General features: G+C 36.5%; 1 protein-coding gene and 1 long non-coding RNA gene across 2 annotated transcripts in view; one reads left to right on the forward strand and one right to left on the reverse strand.

The window, feature by feature from the left end:
• The window catches only part of SDK1 (sidekick cell adhesion molecule 1), a 432,311-nt gene that overhangs the window by 252,064 nt on the left and 155,337 nt on the right, over window positions 1-24,910 (reverse strand). The gene's annotated exons all lie outside the window — the stretch shown is intronic.
• On the forward strand, window positions 691-16,638 carry LOC112974268. Its single transcript, XR_003256235.1, has 3 exons — window positions 691-956; window positions 1,666-1,805; window positions 10,004-16,638. It is a non-coding gene; the product is annotated as an uncharacterized LOC112974268 (long non-coding RNA).

A 24,910-nucleotide genomic window follows, 5' to 3' on the forward strand; every position in this document is an offset into this window, starting at 1 on the left:
TTCCTGCTTCATTCATTTTCATATTATTTTCCTCTTCAGTGTACCACTCCTGCTTTATTTCACCATCTAAATATTTCAGTCTTACATATTCTGCTTCCCCACCGAGCTCCTCCTGCAACTCGCCCGTCTTCCCGTTTCGTTTGCTCTCCCCAGTGTTCATGTTCCCTGCTGCTTCTCCACATTCAGGTCTTCTCTCCCCGCATTTGCTCCCCTTTTGGACCATTTCAGTGCCCTCTGTACATGTTCCACTTTTGTATTCTTAGATACTCCCCTTACTCCTCTTTTGCACTTCTTCAGTTCAGAAGATTACAGTTTTACTAATCCCTGATGTAACTGTAAGTAGTAATACTCAGCAGGAGAAAAGTTAATGTCCTAACTAACTAACATCCCTGCAGTACTGTGTAGCACACTCGGGGGAGAGCCACTCACTAAAACATTCTGGCCAACAACATAATCATTTTCTCGTTACACGCTGCAGTTTTCGCATAGCTTATTACAACGCACGTTGTTAGACACATTCACTGTAAAAAAAAAAAAAAAAAAATCTGTTTACTTCGCAGAAGGAAGCCTCGCCCTGTCTGCCACCAGCCACAGCCGAGTGCAGAAAAAGAGCAGGAAGAGGAGCAAAACAACAAAAAATGGCAACCAAATAAACAGCAGACCTAACAACTGATCTCTGAAGAGGAAACTCGTGACGGCTCCCCGTGCGGCAGTTCACTTCCAAAGTCACCACCCCCCTTTTTGAAGCCGCCGTACTCCCCCCGCTGATGCCATCATGGTCTCCGCGCTGGCTGTGGAGCGTGGAAGAGGTGCTGCCCCGTCACAGGCGACGCTCCCCCCTCGCCGCCCCGCAGCTCCCCGTGCGCGTTGCTGCCGCTGGCGGGGGGCCCTGCATGCCAGGTCGGCCTGATACAACTGCTAGCGATCTCCGCATAACCAAACTTTCTGGGCGAGAGGTAAGCGAGGGGAGGAGCAGTGCGAAGAGAATTGTTTTATTCCCATAGGTAGGCTTCCCAGCAAAGGAAGTCCCAGAAGCTTATCTCAGAGGGATGGGACAAAATTAATGATGGAAAGTTTCCAGCGCCTGATTAAAGTGATTCACTCTATGAGAAGCTAACATTTCTAGTTCCATTTCTATAAGCTTTTCTTCCACACTGCTTACAACAGTCCGCCAGATGCCTAAAGAGAAAGATTACTCTGTGCTGAATTACCTGATGGGGGTTTAAAGTTATTCTGACAGAAAAGTAGAACAAAGTTTGCCCACGGAAGCAAAAACTGTGGTGTTCCCCCCCCTTCCCCAATTCAAAATTCAGTTACGAATGATACATGAACTGCCACCGTGATCCAATCCAGAGAAATATTTAAAAACAATAGTYTCTGCAAAAAAAGTTTAAGTTCAGTTGAATCAAACTTTTGTCCTGAATTTTCTTTATAGCTCTTATCACAGATGGTCTTCAGAAATATGCTTTCCAGCCATATGCTTGCCTAAACTTTCTCCAAGAACTTTTTCTGTAAACATGGTAAATGTACAAAGACTGCTACAGAAGTAGTTTTCTTTTATGTTAGCTGCTTTTTATTTTTGAAATCAGTAATTAAACTTTTACCTAGAAGACATCGTTTTCCATTAAGATGCCGGAGGCTCTTATTGCTCTTTTTCTGGGACAGGAGGTTTTTGTCACCACCACTTCAGACAGAAAAACACCTAACCTCGCCTGTTAGCTGGAACATGCTGMTGATGAGGGAAGTAAACTGCAAAAATCTGCAATTTCCTGCACCGAGAAGTACGACTGAATTCCCTAGAACAGGTGCTTCTTTAAAAAATGATTCTGACTTTCAAGATACAAAGTGAAAATCTCTAGACTCACAAAGATATATATATATACACCAGAAAACTCCATCTTACTCAGTCAACGGCACTCACTCTCATGTAGTCAGATAAAAAGGTTTCTGCTAAATAATAGACCTTGGCAGCCTCCTCAGGCATATCTGTTGAAATATTTCAGTTGGTTGAAATGCAACTCAAGTACTTAATGTTTTAAGCTAATGTTATATGGGAACCATCATCTGTCATGCATGAACTTAGAATGAGGTAGACTTAGCTAACAAGTTTTTCTTGGATGAGGCCCTCATGATTTTGGGCAGGCAGCATTTGAAGTCACAAAAAACAGCCCCTCTTAAATGGGCGAAAAGATGTCTGGCCATGTAATTAATTAATCTTGCCTGTTAATCAAAAACAATCTTCTCAGTGCATCCAAGAAAGTCATTATTAAACACAGTGACTGAAAACCACAGATAAATGCTCTTGACCATGACAGGCAAAACAAGAAGATGCAGCATGGGTGATACAGTATGCAAGAATTAAAAACTTGTTTTAATTTCCAACCAAGCAAAAGAAACACCATTTAACCCTGGGTATCCTAAAAATAAAATTAAATTCACAACAGTTACAAAAAGAAGGAGTGCAGGAGCAGTGGGGAAGCAGTGAAGAGATGGAAAGGAAAAAGAGAGCTAGCATATGATGGAAAAGTGCACTTATACAAAGAACTTGCTAGGGGGATAGCTGTATTACTTTACTAATCTCAAACCATACCGAATGGATAACTGTTTATGAAGAAGTGTGTGYATATATACAGATAGATAGATATAGCTCTTCAATGAAACACTACTTTCGTACAAAAAGAGATGTCAAAGTATAAAAGTTTGTGKCAAAGTTAATGTGCATAATATAATGTATCATGAGTCATATGGAAAGAGTTCAGGTGACTTACTCCTTCTAAGGCTGGTATACTGTTGGAAAACTAAAAGCCTAAATAGGGAAACCAGTGATGATGCAACCCTGAAGTGGAGTGGCAGATATTTTCAGAATTGAAAAGAACTGGGTGGAAAAAAAAATAAGAAAATGTACACATCTAGTGATTTCCTGTTCACTGTCTTTCCGATTTTTTTGAAGGTGAACCTATGACTTAAGTACAGCTATAGAATTCCCTGAATCCCTTATAGGCAATACTAATAGGCATATAACTCGCAACACATTTAACATGTATTTTTTATTTAATCCACTAGAACCACAAAGGAATAATGTATTAAAGTGGTCAGTCTGCACATTCAGTAAATAAATATCAAAGTGAAAGTGAGGAAAAGCTTTACAAAAAAACATGGTCAGAAAAGAAAAAAAATATTAATTTTGAAGTCCTTGAAAGAATACATCACCAAAAAAAAAAAAAAAAAAAAAACTGATCTACTAAATTAATTAATTAAATTGATTGTAAAAATTTACTACCCTATGCAGCACAGAATAAGTCTCTCGGGAGGGAAGTTACCAGAGTCAATTTCAGCCTTTCAACCATGAGAAACTTGTAAAGCACCTCATAAACTCTAATACTGGAGAAGAAAAATAAAAGTTTCCTATATTCTAAATAGCTCAAGCAATAATCTACAAAGTACCCTACTGTACTGCTTTTTGCTAAGTGTTCCTAGCTTGTCTATTTTTATTAAACCCAAAATAACAAAATGTATAATTCTTCCCGTGCACATTATAGTTCAGTTCTCTTCCCAGTTTGTGAAAATTCCTGTATGCCAAGTATTAACTTACTCTCTTTCTCTTTAGYTGACTTGTTGAGCCTTGTATCCATTAGAAAAAGCTAAAATCAGTATTTTAGAAACTTATCAGATTCTGCAAGCAAGCACCTTCCTAAATTTCCTATCCAAACATTTTGACAAGAGACCTTCCTATACGAATAATAACTCATTCCTCTTAATCACAGAACCATATTCATGAATCATAGAACCAGCTATTTCTAAGGCAATCACAAAAGATCATCTAGATAAGTCCTCTAACTTAAGGCAGGACAGTAATACCTAGATTATTCCAAAGGGAGACTTGTCATATCATACTTTTAAAAATCACCTGTGAAGAATACTTCAAAATCTCTTCTCACAGAGAGGATCCAGTGTTTAATTTTTCTTATATTTAGAAAAATCTACCTTAACTTAAAWCTTCTTGACCAAAAATCAGACTATTTTCTTGATCCCCACCACCTATACAGAAAAACTGATCATCATCCAATTAAAAATAATGTAATATATGCTAGAAAATGTTATTGTGTTCCTTCCTAATCTTCTAAACCTGAGCAAATCCCATTCCTTCATCTTTTCGTCGTCTGCCAGTTCTTCTGGGAGAACTGCGAACTCCACAGTCACAATGCCTCCCATCTTTGGGGAGACTTGATCTCATTGCAGTTAACCCTGCCACAGATACAATGAAAGAATTTCCAAGTCCATAAAGAAGGAGCTGGTGATCATGAAAAGCACTTCAGTCAATGCTTCCAATAGATATGCTAATTAATAGAGATAACCAGTCTTAATCAAACTAATTACATTACAGACTAAAAGGTATTTAGAATTTAATATAGCTTCTTGTACATATCTACATTACTTTATGGTGACCTTAAGCAGCAACCTGGAATATGTATGTTAATACCTTCCTTTAAAGAATTAGTAACATATAATTTAACTGTAAAATTTAAAAGAGAAGAAATATGTAAGAAGCCATCACAGCTTTTATGATTTCCCCTCTTCTTTAATACTGGGGTGGGAGGGGGAACCCTGTCAACTCTGCTACAGATGAAGGTATTTCTCAGAATTACAGACTTCAATTTCAGCTTCTTGTTATTGATCCACGGCATGCGTATGTCAGGCCAGCGCAGTGGCTCAGAGACGCAGGGGAGCTGCAGGGAATGCTAAGAATACATAACCTGTTGTACCTGGGGCATCGCAGCGCGTTACCTGCGCTGTGGCACCCATGTATCTTGCAGCTTCAACATGACAGTGACACGATCGTTTACAGGAAGATGGAACCAACGTATTCTGGCAGAAAGGACTGAGTTTAATTAAGCAAGTGCAATCATGCCTGAATTCTGTATATTACTGTGAAGGTTCCAGTGTCCCCAAAGGAAGAGGAGCAACATATGATAGACATTTTTTGTTCTTTTGAACAGCAGAAAATATTTTATTGTTAGAATATTTTTAAAATTATTTTCATGTTTTTTAAAACTTCACAACAGGAAAGGTTAGCAGCAGCAGTCAGCTAGTATCAGGTATTTTTTATTTTTTAACTTTACAATCCTTGCCTTCTGCACTATAATTAACCCTCTTCACAGCTCTGTCCATCTAGACTTTTTCCACTTGAGTTCAGCAGTTCCTTCTCACCAAATACCTGACATCCCTCAAAATGCCCTGCATGACTTTTTATAGGAAAGCTGGCCCTAAAAGATGATCTTTATTTTTAATTGCATGAAATAACCATCTGTGCTGGGAGAGGTATTTTATTCAGCTTTCTTGCAAAAATCTCACTACTCCTTTTAGATTGCAACCTCTTTGTTGTCCTTATTTCAGATACTAAGTGGTGTCCTGCTTTTTTGACCTTCTGTACCAGAGCTTTATATGAAGCGATCTGATTAAGGTCTGAGGTGGGGAATGAAGAAAACTATGGTCTATAAAATATTCTCCTTACCCATTTTTTTTTCTTTCTCTATTAAGTTTTCTTTCTTTTCTCATTTCCACAATAATAAATCTCAGGACAGGATCACAGTGTCATTGATGCCAACAAGTTTCCACACTAAAGGAAAGTATGAACATAAAATTATTAAAAGTCTGTGGACATGACTGGCCTGGGAAGGAAAATAATTACAATTGCCATCCTCACTTTGCGTTAAAAGGTCATTTTGAAATGCATACCTTTAACCACATTTAATTACAAATTACTTGTAAACATTGTATTCTGCATTTTGCATTCAAAAATAATAGCTGCAAGTGATAAGGTAACTACAGATTCTCTGTACTACACAAATTATTACACGTACAAAGACATGCATGAAAGAACAACTACAGGAGAAAGGAATGGTGTATGAATTATTTCTGTATACTGCATTTATATTAGCAAATAAAGTAAAAGCATCTAACATTTCCCAGTACTCTTGACATGACTCTGGTATTAGCAGTGACATGAGCAAATAAAGTTTATTTTGGATGCAAATGAATAATGTGCCTTTGCATTTTCACCTGAAGAAACAGTACTTCTGACATGACTGCTAGCTGTATTGCACCTGCTTTTGGGGAGGAATACCTATGCACCCTTACGCTTGAGCTCTCAATCTCTCCAAAGACAACATCATATAAACTGAAAGAGTTCAAATGCATCATGAGTAATGAGTATAAAGGTCTCAAAAATCTCAAAAATAACTTGGCTTCCAACCTTTCGTATCTATAATCATTGCCTAAAATGACATAGATGAGGAAAATTGTTTAGTTAGCTGTTACTACATTTGAACAAGAAATCAGTATTCTAGGTCCCACTTCTGAAAGAGAACAATCAAACCTTCATTTGATCTTTGCTGATGTTCTTCTACACTCCTAAATTCATAAGGATATCAGGTCCTAGTCTAAAACAAACAAAATTCCAAACTGAAGTCACAACTCATAACATCCCTAAATAAATGTAAGAAGTTGGCAAAAGATCCAATCTAGTCACATTAAATATTCTATCGATTTGAATTAGAAATGGATGATTTATGTGACAACAACTCATCATCTTTTAAATCTTTCATGTCAGTTCAGGCTTTCCTTCACCCTGTGAGGCCACAGAATGTTTTAAAACTTCAACTCAGTATGAGCCCTATACTAGGAGATACACATTCTTTTCTACAGACAAATTCAATATCTTTAGGGACAAATCAGAAGTTACATGTAACATAGTGTAAATTATATCCACTTAGATTTACTTAAATTTCCTTAAATCTGCCTCATCCTGCTCCTTGTGAGGTGTGCAAGAGTATAAAATGGTTGTAATGCAGGACATTCACACGTGAATCACGTTAGTCGCAGACTAAATGACTGATTAAAGAAGTTACTTCTTTCACTATTTGTTCTCCTCCTCTTCCTTAATCAGCTTCTTAATTGCTCACTTGTCAAAACTAGCTTGGTAACAGAATATATCTTTACCAGCTGTAACAGGAGCTTTTATTTCTACATGTACGGGCAGATACCTGGATTTAGATTTCTTAATCTGTTTTAAATAGACTTCCTCCTGGGATTTGATTTAGTTGCCTAAAAACAGGCATTGAATGCCATGAGAGGTGACCTTGGATATGTGACACTCCACATGGTGCTGCAAACCCAATACAAGACATAATGGAGACCCAAGCCCTTCCGGAGCTGCAGCTGCAGGCAAGTGGGACAGTGTAGCTTGTCTTAAATGGTACTAGACACTACATGCAGACAACTGAATCCTGACCCAAGTCACTGTCAACACTCATTAAACCAGGGAAGCTGGAGCTAAATGGCAGGAGACAAATTACAGAAGAACTAACGGCTACCTAGCTAATATTCTTCTAGGTGTCAGACAGGTTCACACAGGCTTCCTTAACTGGGGCAGTTAGAGGGGCAGGTCTAAGTCTAACAAAGTGTAGAAGGGATTCCACTAGTAGCAGAGAAGTAGTTACAGTCATCATTTCTAAATTTTATCCTTTAATTCATTTTTCCTGTAAATATATACTACATATCTTCTTGGGCTTTTACAACAAGTAGAAGGATTAATCCAAATTCTATTTCCATGTAAAAGGTCTTGTAACAGGCAGATAAATGTATGAAGTCTATCTCAAAGCATCGATTGAAATGTTTTGCTCAGTTGGAAATGTTTTTATCCTATCATTTTACTTGGTTAAAAAGGCCTCTGGCTTGAACATCCTTGTTAGCTAAGTAATCTAGTCACAGTTACTTTCTAACAAAACTAAGAATATATTGTTGTGTGTGTGTGTGGGGGGGGGGTTGCTGATGTTGATACAATATCAAGAAATAGGAACTGAATCTATAAGAGAATGCTGGAACATATGCATCAAGTTAAAATGTAGCCAAATGGCTACAGGCAGCAATTAGAGGGTGTAAAAATACTGCATGCTAGTAGACACTCCTATATTCATTGTTTGTGATTGGGAAGTACTTGGGAAAGTGATGGCTTCTCCTGGGTTTGGCTGAACACACCTCTTCCTCCCCAGCTGACTCTCATCACCTCACAGTTGGAGGTTATTAAACCACAGGTCAGCTCTCTACATGTTGCAATATCAGTTCAAACTTATTAGATCAAATCTTTCTCCGTGGTTTAAACCAGGGTGACAGACGTTGCACTGAGGCAGCTGGGGAGCATTCTTACTGCCAGCTCTGCTTTAGGATGGTAATCCCTAGCCGAGCGGAGACAATGACACCCAAGAGGTAGTAACTTCCAAAATCACATCAACCTATTCAAAGCGAACATAAGCCTAAATCCTAAGCGACCATCACATCTTTTGAAGTAGTCAGTGTTTGCTCCCTCCTGTTCAATGGGAATCTGGGCAGGAAGGTGAAGCATCTGTCTTCCTCTAAGGAGACATCTTTACCTGGAAAAGTCATCTCAGAGAAAGGTCAGATGTAAACTTAARTGTAACAACTATTTCATAAAAGCAAACCATAAGAGCTTTCTTATTTTAAGAGATAACAATTATTCTGGCCAACCGCCCCTTTTATACAAGTCCTCAATTTTGGAGAGCGGGAAACAGCGAAAGGGACATATCCTATGCCAGTTTTGCCTACTGGGCACTAAGCCATGGCTGCAGTCAAATTAGCTCTTGCTGATTATATTATTTGCTACTAGATGTAACTACTACAATATACTGACCTTTTTGTTGATATAAAGTTTCATGTGCAGAAGGTTATTTCCCATTATCTGACATTATTACTAATGACCTACTGTGTTACCCTTTAGTAAGCTAGAGCAACACTATGAAAGGTATTTTACTTCTATTAACCTAAGATAGGGTTTGACCTGGCAAACTGCTAAGCTCTCTAAACTTCTAGATGAAGCTGAAAGCATTCAATACTTTGTAGGACTGGCCTACGATGATAACTGGCCTGCCAGATAAAGACTGGTAACTGTCCTGCAATTGCTTCAAACTAGCAAGCACTAACCTTAAAACTAGACTAGAACTGAACCACCCGATGCAAAAATCCAAAGACTTTTAAAAGATGTAACAGCAYGTAAAGGAAGCCGCTGTTAAACACAGCCTCATTAATTACCATTCTACTGAAAACACACAGTAAAAAGCTAATTTTTTTTTTCTTATTCTGAATGACAATGAACGTGTGGTTATTAAGACTCAGTTAGTGGTGAAGAAATTATCATCCTTTCCCATGGGTCATGAGTCATTAGAGAAAAACTAACACATTAAAAAATCTGCTTTAATCACTACGTCTGATTATGGATAAATTAACCAATTAAAAAAAGAAGGAAGTTTATAAAATTCAAAAAGTTTCTGTGTTTTTTCACATTAACAAAAGCACTCAAGTCATACTCCTAATTTACCGGTAATATCTTCTGAGGAATATCTGTATTTAAGCACTTTAAAAGAAAAGCAACTCCTATATTTCTGAATCCAATATGGAAAGTGTTAACACTTATCAAGTCGCACTATTTGTAAGTTGGTAATATTAAGTTTGTATAAGATATGGAATAAAGGCATGAAATGTAATGAGTAACTGATAGATTTTACTCTTGTAATTTTGGAGTCCTATTTAATGTAAGCTGTATTCTGAATCAGCTATCTCTTCTTATGTTAAGAAGTACCTCAGTCATATGAAGAGTTCCCAAGATACCATGAAATCTATCCAAGGCTACTTCAGCCCCATGCCACAATCAGTCATGCTCCTTTTAGATGTTAATATAACTTGAAAACCATTATTTGTCATAGGTTAGCGACAAAGCACCCAAATTACAAACAGTATCATCATTCTTCTTTGAACTCACTTTTGGGCTCTCTGCTCAACTTGCATACAACCCTGCCAAGCCTATGTAATAAAYAGTTAGCAAACTTCTTAGTACAGATATTTTAATTCCACATTCTCTTATTTAGCTCGTCTGAAGACACAGTGTTGAAATGATATTTATATACTTGTGATTTCTATCGTCTTATTGTAGGAGATGACAGGTTGACTGCAAGATGGGAAATTTATCTACATAAAGCCCTTTGTGAAAATGCATACGAAGGTGAGTATCAGTTACAAAGTAAATTAAAACATACTGCATTTGAGTACAACAGAATCGTGACTGAGCATATCAGAATATGCAGAGTAAAAAGCAGATCCGTCATCATGACAACTGTAAGAGTCAAAGAAGTTTCTTTTCAATTCATCCTATTACTTTAACCATCAGAAAATGAAAATGAGGGAAGAAATTCTCCAAATAGTAAATACTCTGAAGAGCTGATAAAGTTTAAATGAAGCAAATCAYGCCACACTGACCTCTAAAACAGACTACTACAGAAGATGGTTGCCTTCATTTCACTTATGGCTCATGAATGTCCTGTAACATCTGGTAAAGTCACTTACACTTTGGCCTCAGAACACCACAGATGTGACTGCACTATTTTCCAAGCACACTCAATAAAGAAACTGAAACGGCCTAGTAATTTGGGATAATCTTCCAGTAACGTTGGTACAGCTGTCATAGTTTCTTCATCTTAACTGATATATTCACGTTGCTATATTTCAATATAACCTGTTCAGTATAGTTGACTTGCTAGTTGTTGTCATTCCTCAATGTAAATGTTTCAAAAATGAAGTGGTATTACTCTATCTTAAACGATCTCCAGGTACTAGATCTCATGTGTCACTATATTTACATTGTCATCCTGAACCTTCCATATTTACAATTCCAATTTCAGTGGGACAGTCCACAGATCTCTCAGTATATGGACAGATGATCAAAAGTGTCAAATTACTAAGACTTAGAGAATTTTGACTAGTCAGCTRAGCCATGACAGCTGGTTATGTATATCCTCCTAATCTGCCCTATTTACTAAGCAAAACATACAAACTTATCTATCTTCAGGCTGGTTACTGAAGGCTTACAATTGTATAAAACAAAATTTTAAACTAAAGTGGTTTAGTCTGTAACTGGAGTGAGCAGAGAACAAACACATAGTTCAGTAAATATCACAACAACCTAGTTCCTAGTTCCTATCTTTAATCAACGCAGTCCTTCTCATACAGTTCTTTTTTCATTCTTTCTCTAAAAGGAATATGTGTTCACAGTTTTGGACTCAGACAAGCTGACAGCATACTAAAATGAGAACTTATTGACAGATTTCTCAAAAGTTCAAAAGCACTATACCAGAAGTGTTGCTGGTTCTGAGATCTACACGAACTGATGGCCAGAAGCATTGTCTGCTTCTGTTCAGGAACTGATAACAGACRGGTGCCAAATTAGGTCCCAGAATGGGCTGAGAAGCCACCACTGGAAGACCAGCAGCCCTTGACTGGGTCATGGTGTTAATCTGTCTGCAATGTGAATTGAGGTTAACAAAATAGCTCTTGAGGGATGGTTACCTGACGCCTGCCCTCTAACTGCAGCTGTATTAACTCAAGCAATTCCTCAACTACACAGTTTTGAAAGATTTTTGTGTTTCACCTGTCAGTTAACAAGATCAGCTGAGCCATAACTTGAATGAAATTAATAGTAAACAGAAGTTTCAAAAAAGATAGAGGCTACTTATTTTTTTAAACAAAAAAGCTTAAATTCTTTTCTGCTATGGACCAACTCAGTGCAAACCTTGAAGGATACAGCTCTAAGGATAAAAGCAGTCTTTGGGGAAACAAGGTGACTGATGAAATAGCTGGAACATCAGTACTCAGGTACCAAAACGATGAGTACTCTTATAAAAATCGAGATATATTCAGTTCTTCTTTTGACTTYACTGAAAAAAAAGCAGTTCATGAAAGCAAAAATCTGTGCAAAGATATGTAGCAAAGTCAGGGAACTCCCTGAAGAACTGTGGTCTTTGCTTAGATTATTGTAAATATGATCTAATGTAGAGAGAGACCTTCTGCAAGAAAGACTCATTTCTGAGCCATGGTTTAAAAATGAGCAGGGAAAGATGAACTGAAGAAATTTTGGATAGAAATATAAAGAGATGCAGAAAATAAAGGAGAGCATATTAAGTAAAACTGAGATAGGTAAGAACCAACAACGAAATAATACAGATTTATATGAAAAGGTTGAAAGAAAAAAAAGAGAATATTTCAAAAAATGCAGAGCTGTAGTTATGAGTGCTCAGCACTAAAAATTAGTCCTCTTTTTTTTGCTACCCTTTTCAGTATTTTCCATCTCTTTAAAGTCYTTCTAGCAAATCATCTTTCATTTTAATTCTGGGCTTTTCTCCTTAAATGCAAATGAAGCCTTGCAAATAGGTTTTCATCTGTTTAACCGGATCTCTCATCTCTCTTAGACAGTTGCTTACCTCCAGTTCTTTATTCCTGGCTGTAACACTCTCTTTCAAGGACTTTTCTACATTAGGAGAAACTGAATGACAATTAATTTAAGGCATTTATCACATTTGTACAGGCTGGACACTCACCAGATTCCAGGGTAGAAATATTTTTGCTCTCAACCAGAGCAGAACCACTATTTTTGGTTAAATAGGAAGAACAAGGTAATATAATAWGGGAAAATTCTTCCCAGGAGATAAAAAGCAGGAGAAATTGGTTGAGATGGTGAATTGCTGAAAAATTGATTGGAAGTTCTGTTTTCTCAGCTCTGTAATTCTGTGTCACAATTTAAGTGTGAATCTGGCTATAATGCAAACATTTACAATGATTAAAGTATTTAGATGAAAATTCTTTGTAATTTAACAGACATTTTTGACGTGAGGAGAAGGTGTAAAAGCCTTGTTCACCCACTATTTAATGGAAAAAAAATGTGAATATAGCTCAGAACTTTCATATCCTGGTCACCAGATGTTTTAACTGTTAACACTTTCAATGGTTATTTGGAAAAATTAAAGCCTAGTTTTATGTCACAGTTCTAAAAACGGATCTCATACTTTCTGCTATTGTAAGATAACATATAATGGGATTTACTGTTCCCCTTTTTAGTGATTCTGATTATACATTAGCTCTGTACACACAAACAGACAGGAGTCAGATAAAAATCAATGCAGCAACAAGGTTCCCTTTTCAATGAAAAGTATCTCAATTCTCTTTTGCCATGCAAACAATCAYTGAGTGGTACTTTTTCCTCAATGTCTATTTATGATGCAAGCCAAAATGAAAAAATCAATGCCCCTCAAGAGAAGTGTCTCTCTGTAACCACAGTAAATGACCCATTCTCCTTCCTTATCACAGCCGTGCCACTCTTGTAAAGCTTAAAAAACACATGCCAGGAATGTCAGTCAGAAGAAGACACCTCTTTAATGATCCTTCTCCGGGAAGGACGTTGTAAAGCTTTTAACAAACAGTTCTTATGTTCAATTCACAGATTGAGAACAGCTCCCAGGATACTGATTGGTTCATTTTATCAGAAAGCAAAACGCAGAAAGTATATAAATTAAAAAAACCCACAGATATCACTAAAATTCACTGAAAATGTTATCTCTGTGCCTTTTCCTATTTGTATTCTTTTGAGCTTGATCATATAATCAATCCTTATTTCTAATAAAAGAAGGGGTCTCAATACCTTTGAGACTCATTAGAAACTATGAGAGGAGCAGAAATAAAGTTGCTTAGGATATCTCATTCTAACCAAATTTGTCCAACAAATGTTGCATTTGGCACTTAACAGCAGCTATAAAACATGTACATTTACCACTGATTTTATGTAATTTGGTTGTGAACCTTGCTGATCTTGACCACATTTGTATTGAGTGGTGTAAACCAATCCATTTCTCTCTAAATTCTTGAAATATTTAAGACTGTTCAGAAAACTACTGGGAGTGTTGCTAAGATTAAAAACAGAACCAGTTAATTTAATTTTTAGCAATAGTATATATAGAGTGCAAACTACAAAATGAAGAATGAAGGGTTAATTTACACTAGTATAGAAGCCAAATAAGAGGTGACACTTAGGCTAGGAGATCATCTTCAGGCTGTGGAAAAAATAGAATACATTTTCTCATAGCCCTTAGAAGAGCTTAAAGCTGAAATGTCTTCTCTGATCTTATTGTTTATTTCTAATCTGCATTTATTACCCTTTTTGCTTTCATTTTGCAGCTAACATATCCCTGCAAGACTCTATTTGTCTCCAGATGTTGATCAGTTTTAATTTTTTTTGCTAAAYGTCTTCTGGATCTAACCCCTTTTTCATACTATAACTTGGTAATTGTAGCCTTTTATCTTTGCTGTTAGCATAAGCACAGTCCTCAGAGGAAGATAAAGCAATAACATTCACTGGAGTTAGGTGTCATGCAAGTAGATTTTTTTGTTTGTTTACATGATTTTGCAAATATACTTTATTGTAGCATTCTGACTGGCAKGTAAAATGTAAAAGTTATAATTCATTCCACTCTCTCTTTTTAATGTTGTGCAAGTACATTCRAAAGCAGACTCAATTTAATGTTTTATGAAATTGGAGTCTGACTGCTGCAATTTCAGATACTTAATTGTAATTACAAGCTCTGTTTTTAAAGAAACTGTCATTCAGTAGAGTCACATGGTCCAAAAGGCTTTCTCCTGAAGAAATCAGTAAATAACATTGCCCAGAAATGTTTACTTAATATTATTCTTAGAAGTCTCTGCTGCTTACCATAGAAGACAGTTAATTAGGCATAGAAATATTGGAAGTATTCAATAATTTCCTCACAGGAAAAGTGGCGTTTTGCTTAGTTTTCTGTTGTCACCTCCTCTTCCATGAGCGAGGAAGTGGCAACAATCCTCATAGCTGACATTATCCAAATACATGGGAAACTGCTAGAGTTTGGAGCCTCTTCACCTGAAGAAGCTGGTGAACTGTGTTTTAACCCAATGAAATATTCCCTTCTATCTTTAAATAAATTTTCACAACTTTTCCTTGCTAAATATAGCTATACAGTGTCTTTTTTGATGATTCACGTGGTATTGCTACGGATTGGTGCCTAGCTAATCCCCCTCCTGAGTGGACTGTCTTTCTAGCATATTAATCCTTAATCAGCTCAGCGATGATGGGACAGATTGTGAAAATGCTTCAGCTGGTGTACTGAAGGGTAAGAGAGTTCAAGAAATTTCTTCCACTTGTGTTAGTAACAGCCATAATCAAAGGCTTAGGATTTTTGCTGATGCAGTAAATTCAGTTAAAAGATTTAAAGGCATTTCTGTATCAGCAAAATCTGTATGGGGCCTGGTGAATCCTAACCCTAAGGAAAAGGGTTTTTTAGTTTATTTCAGGATACAAGTATAAGCATTCCTGTTTTACTAATGCACAGCTATATCTATTAGGAGAGTGTGTCACCGTGACACCCAGGAAACCTTTTCTAACCTTAGTCCTTTGTGAAACAGCCTAGAAGAAAAGATGAAAGAAATAAGAGAAATACTTATTGCCCTTTYGCTGAATCAGGTTTAGAGAGTCGAATGAATAACCTGAAAGGCCATACGAAAAAGATGTCGCATTTTTTCCCTTCCAGAATGCCTGGAAGCATTTACGATCTGTTGTTAAACTCTTACCTCGATGGCTTCCCCAGTCTATCATAACTGAGCCTTAAACACTCTTTCTATAGCAGTAGAAGTGCCACTTCTTGATCACTAAATCGCTGGCCAAGTTTTTTCCTTCTTTGAGTCTCTGTTTTTCAACCAAGCGCCATCATGTATTTACCTCCTGTAATCTCTCCAGGTTTGTTTGCATTATTCCTTTAACATTCCACTTATTTAGTGTAATCTGTGAATGTAATTACAATGGTTCCATGTTTATTCTTTTTTTAAACAATTTGTACGACTATCAAATAGGAATATCTTCATAGATCTGTTTCTCAAAGTTTGTTGTTTATGCCATATTTTTTTAAAGTTTTTCAGCAAGTCTAAATCTTTTAAATTAAAAACCATTATGTTGTGAATATGCTACCTTATTGCATAAGCAAGAAAATACACATAATCCTTTTCTGCTCACAAATCTGTAACATCTTCTGTCTAATCTATTATAAAGAAAGCATATTTATGATATAAAGCATCATAACTTTGTTAAAAATTATTAACTGGTGAATTTATGGAGGCGGACAATATCAGYGAGTTCAAAAGAGGACGGACAACAAGTCTATAACCAGAAACTGAAAGAACTAGGCAGGAATGAACCCTCCAGCATCCCTAATTCAGAAATTCTTGATGCTAAGGAAGAAAAAGGGGAGACAGCTGAATGCTCTCCCCAAAGATTGTCTTGTTTTGCTAGTGGCGACGAGAGACTACTGGGCTYGATGGACCATTAAGCTGAGCCAACAGGGCATTTCTTATGTTCTAATGGAGAACCTAATTTGTCTTTTCTAAAAGCCAATTACCACCATAAAAGACTGATATTATTATCAAGTTAGGACAATCTGTAAATGGAGTATTCCAAGTTAGTAGCACTTACAGAAATGTAACTCATGTTAATTGAATGCTAATTATATGTGTAATTATTTTGGATTATACTGAGCAATAAGAGACAGAGTGCTAAAAGTTAGTGTTCARTGGAAGTGCATCATCTGAAAACTTGAAAAAAGTAAAAGGATTGGATTTCCCTGTATCATTTTATACATCTTTTCCTTTAATGTTTTTCATGTTGTGCGATACTAGGTCACATACAAAACCTCCTTCCCATGATCTGTATTTCAAGGAGAATAAAACATAATGGTTAATAAAAGAATATTTAAAAACGCGTTCTCACAATGAACATGCAGAGCTGGAGAACTGGTCCCTTTTTATCTGGTGGCGTTGCAATGAAGAAAACACTAATGATGTGGAAAATACGTGAGGCATATGGGATACATACTAGTCATCCTACTTCAGGTACTATTTTACAGAGCTATCTGAAACATACCCTAAGGTTCCTGACACCTTATTCAGAAAAATGGAGTAAGATTCTCAGGATCTTTGAAAGAAATGGGTTAAATTTCTGTAATTTTCATGGTTGTGCAAAAATAGCTTCATCTGGGGCTAGATTAAAGCATAAAGCACTTGAAGCCTGTAAATAACAACTCAGATCCTAAAGTAATGGGATAAGACAATTTAAATTTCATTATATGAATCTAAGCTAGCAAGTTTCTAAAAATTACCAACACAATGTAAAATTTTGATTTATGTAGCAAATAATGAGACCCTACAATTCATGCACTGCACATGAGACAGAAAAGGGAAAGAGGGAAAGAAAGGCAAAAGGAGTCAAGGGAGGAAAATTACATTTGGTATTAGAATTTTCCTTATTTTTCTACTGTTCAGGTTTTTACCTTTTCTAATCTATATCATTGCATGAACGTTGGTTTAAAGGACAATATTTTCTCACTTTCGTATTAACTACATTTGCATGTCTGAGAATTTATATGGTATTTCCCCTGAGAAAATATTATCCTTTGGCACATCTTACTGCTATTCATGTTAATTTTGTCTTCATTTACAAAGGAAAGTATCAGGTCAATCTATAACAGCTATCCTGGAATGAACGTTGCATAAGCCATTTTTGMAACTTTTTTCTAAGTTTCATTGAGCTGTGTTTGTGTCTGTGGAAAAAAGAAAAGRCATAAAAGCTTTATTTAAAAAATTATTTAGATCATACAATCAGGCATTATCATGACAGAGGAAAATAGTTGCTAAAGCATTTAATTCTACAGAAAAGGCCAGAGAATGCAAAGGAGAAATGTTTCACAGGGCACATTTCAGTCAACATTTTCAAACAGTTGCTTCCCCATTGCTGCTTCACCAGCAGTAGCAGTGATAGAAGCAATCCATCCAGGTACGAAAATTTCCAGAACCATGTTGTCTAATCGGTMAGAGCAAAACCTACATAATCAGCAGCCTAAAACAAGCATGGGTACTGTTTCTCTCTTAGCATCCCCCATCTTAGAGCTGGGCCAAGGGAAACTTCAGAGGAGGACATTTATCTTGTACTGCCCCGGTCCAACAGAAAAAAATGCAGCGACAACACTACACGCTCTATTCCCAACACAGCTGTTTAAGTAGGTGCCAACCTCAGGCAAAAGTGTCAAGAAAAGAGGAGAGGAAAACCCACCCTAATATTTCCACATATTTCCAAACTCTATTTTATTAGCTGAATCTGAATACKTAGAAACAAAGCCCAGGAAGAACTAAATCAGCAAGTGACAATTCTAAAAATGCACAGTAAATTGGAATTCTTTCTAGATACAGCTCCAAAYGAGCCATTCAGTTCCTTTGCCCAGGACTGATGTCCACTAACCAGATTATTGCCGAGTCATTCTTTTCGTGTTTTTAAAGGACTGGCATTAAACTAGCAGTCAAGTAAACCTTTGGATTTACCAGGCTTTGAAAGATGTGTTAAAAGCTAACATTAGCAGGTGAGAACCAATTGGCTAGGTCCTTTAACACACCTGGTATAAATTACCAGGTAAGCCTTCTGTTTCATCCACATTATCATATAGGATGGAGATATATATATATAAATATGGACATATTTGTTTCAAACACAACTCTTCTGCCTATTCTGAATGACTATTTTTAGTTTGCATCCAACAGTAGATCCATACTTGACTTAGTTTAATATTGCTCCTACTCCATTTTAAAGCTTTTGTATTGTCCAGTGCTTTGCAATACAGTCAGCTTTTAGTCAAGTCTGTGAACTTTCTCCTTCGCCAGTGCCACCAGTTTGCAATTAGTACAGAGGAAACCTCTTTKGGGGTAATTCAGTGGCACATCAGCAAAGATTGTAACAGCTTGTGATTCTCAGTCCGTTTTTACTGAACGGTAGAAATAGAGCAAACTAGGTCAGCATCATCCCTCCATAAGGTTTATCCCTAAGTTCCCCGAGTGAAAGCTCAAACACTAGATCAAAGCCACACCTAGACTGACACACTCGTGGGTCCCGCTAGGATGAGCTTCCCTAAGAAAACCTCTTGTTAGGTTCCATGGGAGCTTAAAGCCTGCACAAATGAAACAGGAACATTTCCTTGTTGTTGTACTTTACAGCTCCTTGAAACATGCTGTTATTCTCTCCGAAGACTGTAATTGAAAGTTATAAGTTATAAAAACTGATTTATTCTTGCTGAAGGACTATTTAAAATGATCTGAACTAACAGAAATTTAAACTTTAAAAGCTACATCAATAGTTCTATCCTCAACATTYATTTAAAAAAGGCTTAGAACAGAGAAATATGATATAATTTAAAAATGAATTCAACAGTTGTTTTTGCTCCCTTAGAGAGCAGTTATTGCCTGTCATATAATTAAGTGAATATGCCAGTGACAGAACACACAAAGCAGCAGGGAGCACAGAAAAGTACAGAAGCTTCTTGTAGTCTGTAAGCCTTTTGGCTTACCACAGTGAGAAAAACCCATCATATATTAGAAAGAGAATTAAAAGACATGATCAGAAATACATGAAATTGCAAAAGGAAAGCTCCATCAGTATATTACATATTGTGTGTGAATCAATCCAGATGATGCTCTGAGAATTTTATGACACATTACAAAACATGCTGTTGCACTTTATCTTGCATAAACATTTCTTTAAAATTGATAAAGTCAGATGAAAAATAATATTACACCTTGAAAAGCTATGTTGAATGAATGAAAATGTTCATGTAGCTTCAATCCACACTGAAGATTATAGTATCAAAAGTTCATCTACTCTATTTCAAACCAGGCTAATGTGTATGTTACAACTGTAGACACTTTTGACATATTTTTGGCTTCAGTTATGAGATCTTTTAAGGTAAAGAAAAAGAAATGGAAGATTCTTCCTCATCTCTATACAGGAAAAGAGTGAAGCGGAAGTTTTGGACCAGAGGATTTTGTGTCTCAAACAAACATCTTCGTAAGGCATCATTCTAACTGTCCAAATTCCTCAAAGCAAGAGGAACTGTTAGAAATTAGAACTACAAATTCTGTCCCTTGAGATACAGAAGTGGCATTAGCATGCCATATTTTGGACACCACAGCAGTCAGCAACACTTCCAAGAACATTTATTAGCCTGCCTCACCTTCACCATCACCAGTCTGGTGACACCATGGTGGCAATGCTTAAGAAGCGTCACCATCGGATATCACTGGGTATTTCTTCCATTGTGATTTTGCTATGGCCTTATTACGCAGTCACATATTTTGTACGTAAGCTTGTCTCTTTTTTTTATCTATTGAAATTTATGAAGAAGATTTATGAGAAATGCTTGCAGAAGCTTAGACTAAAATGCCAGAAACTAAAAATGAAACTCCAGGATAAAACGTACAGTGTAAGCAAAGTCGACAACACACTAGCCACTTTTCAACAACAAACACTATTCTTCATGTTCTCGCAGTGGAGATAAGGACAGTCACAGAGTACTGAACTTTGCCCCCAGTCTAATCGGGCCACCAGAGTCATTGCTACTCTCTCCATGTGGCCATGTTCCACTGCTGCAGTATCTGGAAACAAGAATATATTCTGAATAAACAGATGGTTACTGACAGAAACCGAGGTGCATTTCCCCAGATGTGACCTGCTGTTATATTACCTGTGTTGAATTCCATTATATAGAATCCAGAACCAATTAGCAAATTTTGGTCCCGTGATTCTTACAGCTACACACAGCAGCGAGAACATTTCCCTGGAAGCTGCCGATTACCGTGGAATTTTGCTTGGGGATGGTGTGTGCCACTGATTAAAGATAATCGCTAAGAGAAAACTATGGCTACTAATTGTTGAAGTTGTAGAGGAATATATTGAGATGATTATCAACTTAATGAAGCTGGCATTGAAATGTGTTTTTCCGATCTGCTTACTCTGTGTACTGTGTCTTCTAACTGAATAATACACTGTGTTTTTACTCAGCCTCTGTAAATAACAGACTGATCTCCCTTGCCTGCAAATGGCAGCAAACAGAGTTCCAGGAAAAATAATAAAACAAACAAATGCAACACCCAAGGCAAAAATCAACCACTTCAGTCTCGGTGAAAATAAGCATTATAGGGAAAGCTTGTTTGAGCATACTTAAACTTAATGTTAATTTGTACTTACAAATCTGATTCAGAACTATTCACTAATTAAAAATAATTTGGGGGTGGAAATTTCCTCTGGATGCCTGTGTTTAAGTGCAAATCCAAAACGGATTAATTTGCAAACCAAGCTACACACACCTTCTTCGAAGAAAAACTAAAACAATCAGTTAAAAAACCCTCCCTTCCTCTGATTACAGAAAAGCTACTATCCCTGAATGAGGTTTTCCCTTGTTCCAAGTTTATTTACTATGTAAATTACAAATAACTTCTTCCCTTGAATGACCACACAGGGAAAATTTGCCAGTTTTGACCTTACACCACAAATCTACCATAATCATTCAGAGCTGCGCCTGTGAACACCCATTCTTTTGCTTCATGTGTATATTCCAGCCTCACCCCTCACCTTCCTAACATAAATCCTCTTTTCCAGGCTCCGGAAATTTTGCAGCATACATCTTAAACCACTTTTGATCTTTTGATGTATATGTGCACACCCTTGCAAGAAAAACAACAGTGCAGGGCCATAGCCCTAGCTCTAGACTACCGTTTGAAGATTCCTAGTTCTCTGAAGCGTGACTACAACGCACTTCAGAGCACTTTCTAGAGCTCAGAAGGCAGCTATGATTTTACGTGGACATAGCCAGACTGKTACTTCAGGTTGTGCCATGAGGAGCAAACTAGGCAGGACTAGTCCCCTTCTGTTTTCAAACCTTCCAAACAGAGCACACGCTACTGCTCTGGTACAAATGATCTGTCAGTAACAAATACAGATAACAAAAAATGCCTCATCTTCTTTTCCTTTGTACAGTATATGCAGAAGACATCAGTGCCTGAGTTCCACAGGTGATCGGTCTGTAGCAGTACATAGCAAAACTTTAAAATTACTTATGCTCTAAATACTGAACATGTTAACTAATTAATCCTCACAAAATATCTGTGATGTAGATTTGTAAGTATTAGCATATGCCCTGAAGCATGAAATTTGATTACCTTTACCATTATTTTAGCTTTCATACAGATATGGTTTAACAGTGAATACAGAATGATTCTCAGGAAAAGGGGGTGGTTACCTGCAGCTAGAGCATTTGACTTAAGTCTTCCAGGAGTACTGATATTTCAAAGGTTGAGTGCAAACATACAAATAAACATTCCTGTAATTCTACTGAACACATCACTGATACAACACAAGTTGTTCAAAAGAAAAAAAAATGATACATTTTCATTATGTCTTTCACGATTTGAATATTGTGCTCAACAGAGCTTTTCTAATACCATTGCAAATGGCTGCAGATTCTCTTCCAATTGCCAGGAAGGTAACTAAGATGCACAAAGTATAAGACATGGTAAAACTCTCTTCCCAACTTCTAATAATATTAGGATATTTTCCTTGTCATTCTTTGGATTAATTCTGTTTCTGTCTCCTCTATGTTAAAGGACTATGATCAATTATATTTGACCACTCTATATGAATATATGCAAATAGCTCAGTGCAATGGCATTATAGTATTTTTTGTCCTTGTTTTAAGGCACCTAATATTATCTTTGTTATTAACAGCACTACCTAATGGGCAGGAATCAACTTTACAGACGAATGAAATGCAAACAGASATTTCAAATGATATGGTTCAGTCTCTCAATATTACAATTCATGATGCCAATTAGTTAGAAATGATACGCAGAAAACAAAGATACAAAGTTTCTGAAATCTTTCAGAATTCTGCACAGAAGGCACTACAGAAATAAAAATTATTAATATAGAAGCAGTTGCATGAATTTTCTAAAAGTATAAATCTGATTTTAAACAATGGATATTCATAATACCATGATTTTTCATACTGGAATCTTAAAAGGAAGTTGATAGATTTCTATATACTTAAAAACCCCTCTAACTTTTATAATTTACCATTGAGAGTACAGCCAAGTGAGTGTCATAAATCGCTAAAATCCAGCTGTGTTGCTTTTACTTACTGCTTAGGAACTGTAAAACTGTAGCATATAGGAATGATCTTCTCTTGCAAAAACTGCTCATTTGACCTAAACAATGGTTAGTTAAATATGTTTTTAAAAATTTTCAGAGATCCAGATCTTACAAACAGTTACGCAAAAAAATGCAATAAGTTCATTCACATACTTGAAGAGAAGTATATGTTTTAGCACTGATCCATTAAACACCGCAAGGATCAAGCTTTTTGCATAGCACATAAAATGATTCAAGGACTCATTTTTAAGTGCCTAAGTGCATATTCTCCTAAGAATACCACAAAAATTGCCCTGAGAATTCTGAGTTTTCAGAATAATTAAAAAATTAAATAAGCTTACATTAGTTTCTTATTAATCTTCCTAAGTTATATCAAAGAAAGAATGGATGAAAGAGTACTACATGGCAAACTACATTAGAATTTTCAAAAACTCTAATAAGCTGGTATTAAGAAAACTGCATTCTCATAGAACAAGATACAAAATACTGATTAGGACCTGGCTGAAGTAAAAATAAACATAGCATATAAACAGTCAGTTCCACATTTGGCGGAGTTAAATCTGGACAGTCCTAATGTTTCTATTATTGGGCTGATGTTGAATGATGACTCATGTGATACGGCAAAAATGCAAAGGACAAAATAATATTTGGTTTAGTCAAGACTAGAGGAGGCTATAGGGAACCAACTGAACAGTCAGGGTCAAAAGGAAAATACAGTGTCAACTAATGTTGATAACACTACATGGTTTTGGAAAGAATAACATCAAGCATACACATACCAAAATGGCTTAAAACAATTCGGATACGAATGAACGGGCAACTAAAATTTCTCTTCTGGTTTGTTCTATTTTGAGGTATTCTACAAAAGTTCCCATTTTTATTCTCTTCCTTACATTGCAGCTGATTCTTCCCACTGCATTCATGTAAATTAAATTGTTACTGATACCACAAAACTGAGACTGACTCAGAAGTTCTTTATTTCTCCGCATTCTGCTAAAGAGCACCTTCTTGCTATCTCTCATGGGTCATGATGCGGGGTGGGGAGGAAATACTGTCCTCATGTAAAGACTGTTCTTTCCTCACCTGAACATACTCCAGCCACTGCACATCTCCCTTCCCCTTTACGGCTAGCAGAGCACAGAGGAAAGTAATCCTTGCTAGTTAAAAGACTATAGTACAAAGAACTTCTTAAGCATGACTAYGTTAATAGAACAGGGGACTCTGTTGGAGCAGACAGTAACTGTCAAAATGGGAGGGTGAACCTTCAAAGGCTTACCCAATGTACTACACTTAAAAATGTAAATTTAAAAAGCTTATTAAAATACTAGATTTTATATTAGCATTTATTAAGTACAAGTTCAGAGTCCTTTCTATAATTCTGGTAAATCCCTTTTGCAGTTTAATAAAAGAAGATATTCAGCATTTGCATGAGAGTAAAGACCCAATGGACTTTTTTTTTTTTTTTTTTAAGGTATGTGAGTAAGAAATGCAGCCCTTTAGAAGCACTTTGATGTTACACAAAGAAAGGTTTTGTTATTATGTTATTTCAGAGGGATAAGTGAAATGTTAGAGAATAAAAGCTTCTGGCATCTAGCTGGGTAGCTTAGACCAGCTGTCGTACTGTTTGACCATTTTATGTCCTGCATATGCTCTTTGTATTACTTAAGCTAATATGTAAAACAAAATACAGAAGATGAAATGCATCATTTGTGCTATTGATATAAAACAACTTGTCCGTGCTATCCAATACATACCTATCAAAAAACTCCCCAAAGTACTGCATTTGATGAACACACATATTTTACTATTAAAATTCACACCTACCAGCAACATAATTTATTAGAGCAGATCAAGCGAACACCCCACTGGGTCGAGCAGGCTTCACAGTTTCTAACAGAAGTCTCAGAGACCCCATAATTCAGTACGAGCTCCCAATGCATAAAAGAATTCTGAAAGATGTTCCACAATCAG

This window comes from Apteryx rowi, unplaced genomic scaffold (genome assembly GCF_003343035.1).
Source record: "Apteryx rowi isolate R43461 unplaced genomic scaffold, aptRow1 scaffold_6, whole genome shotgun sequence".
NCBI lineage: Eukaryota > Metazoa > Chordata > Aves > Apterygiformes > Apterygidae > Apteryx > Apteryx rowi.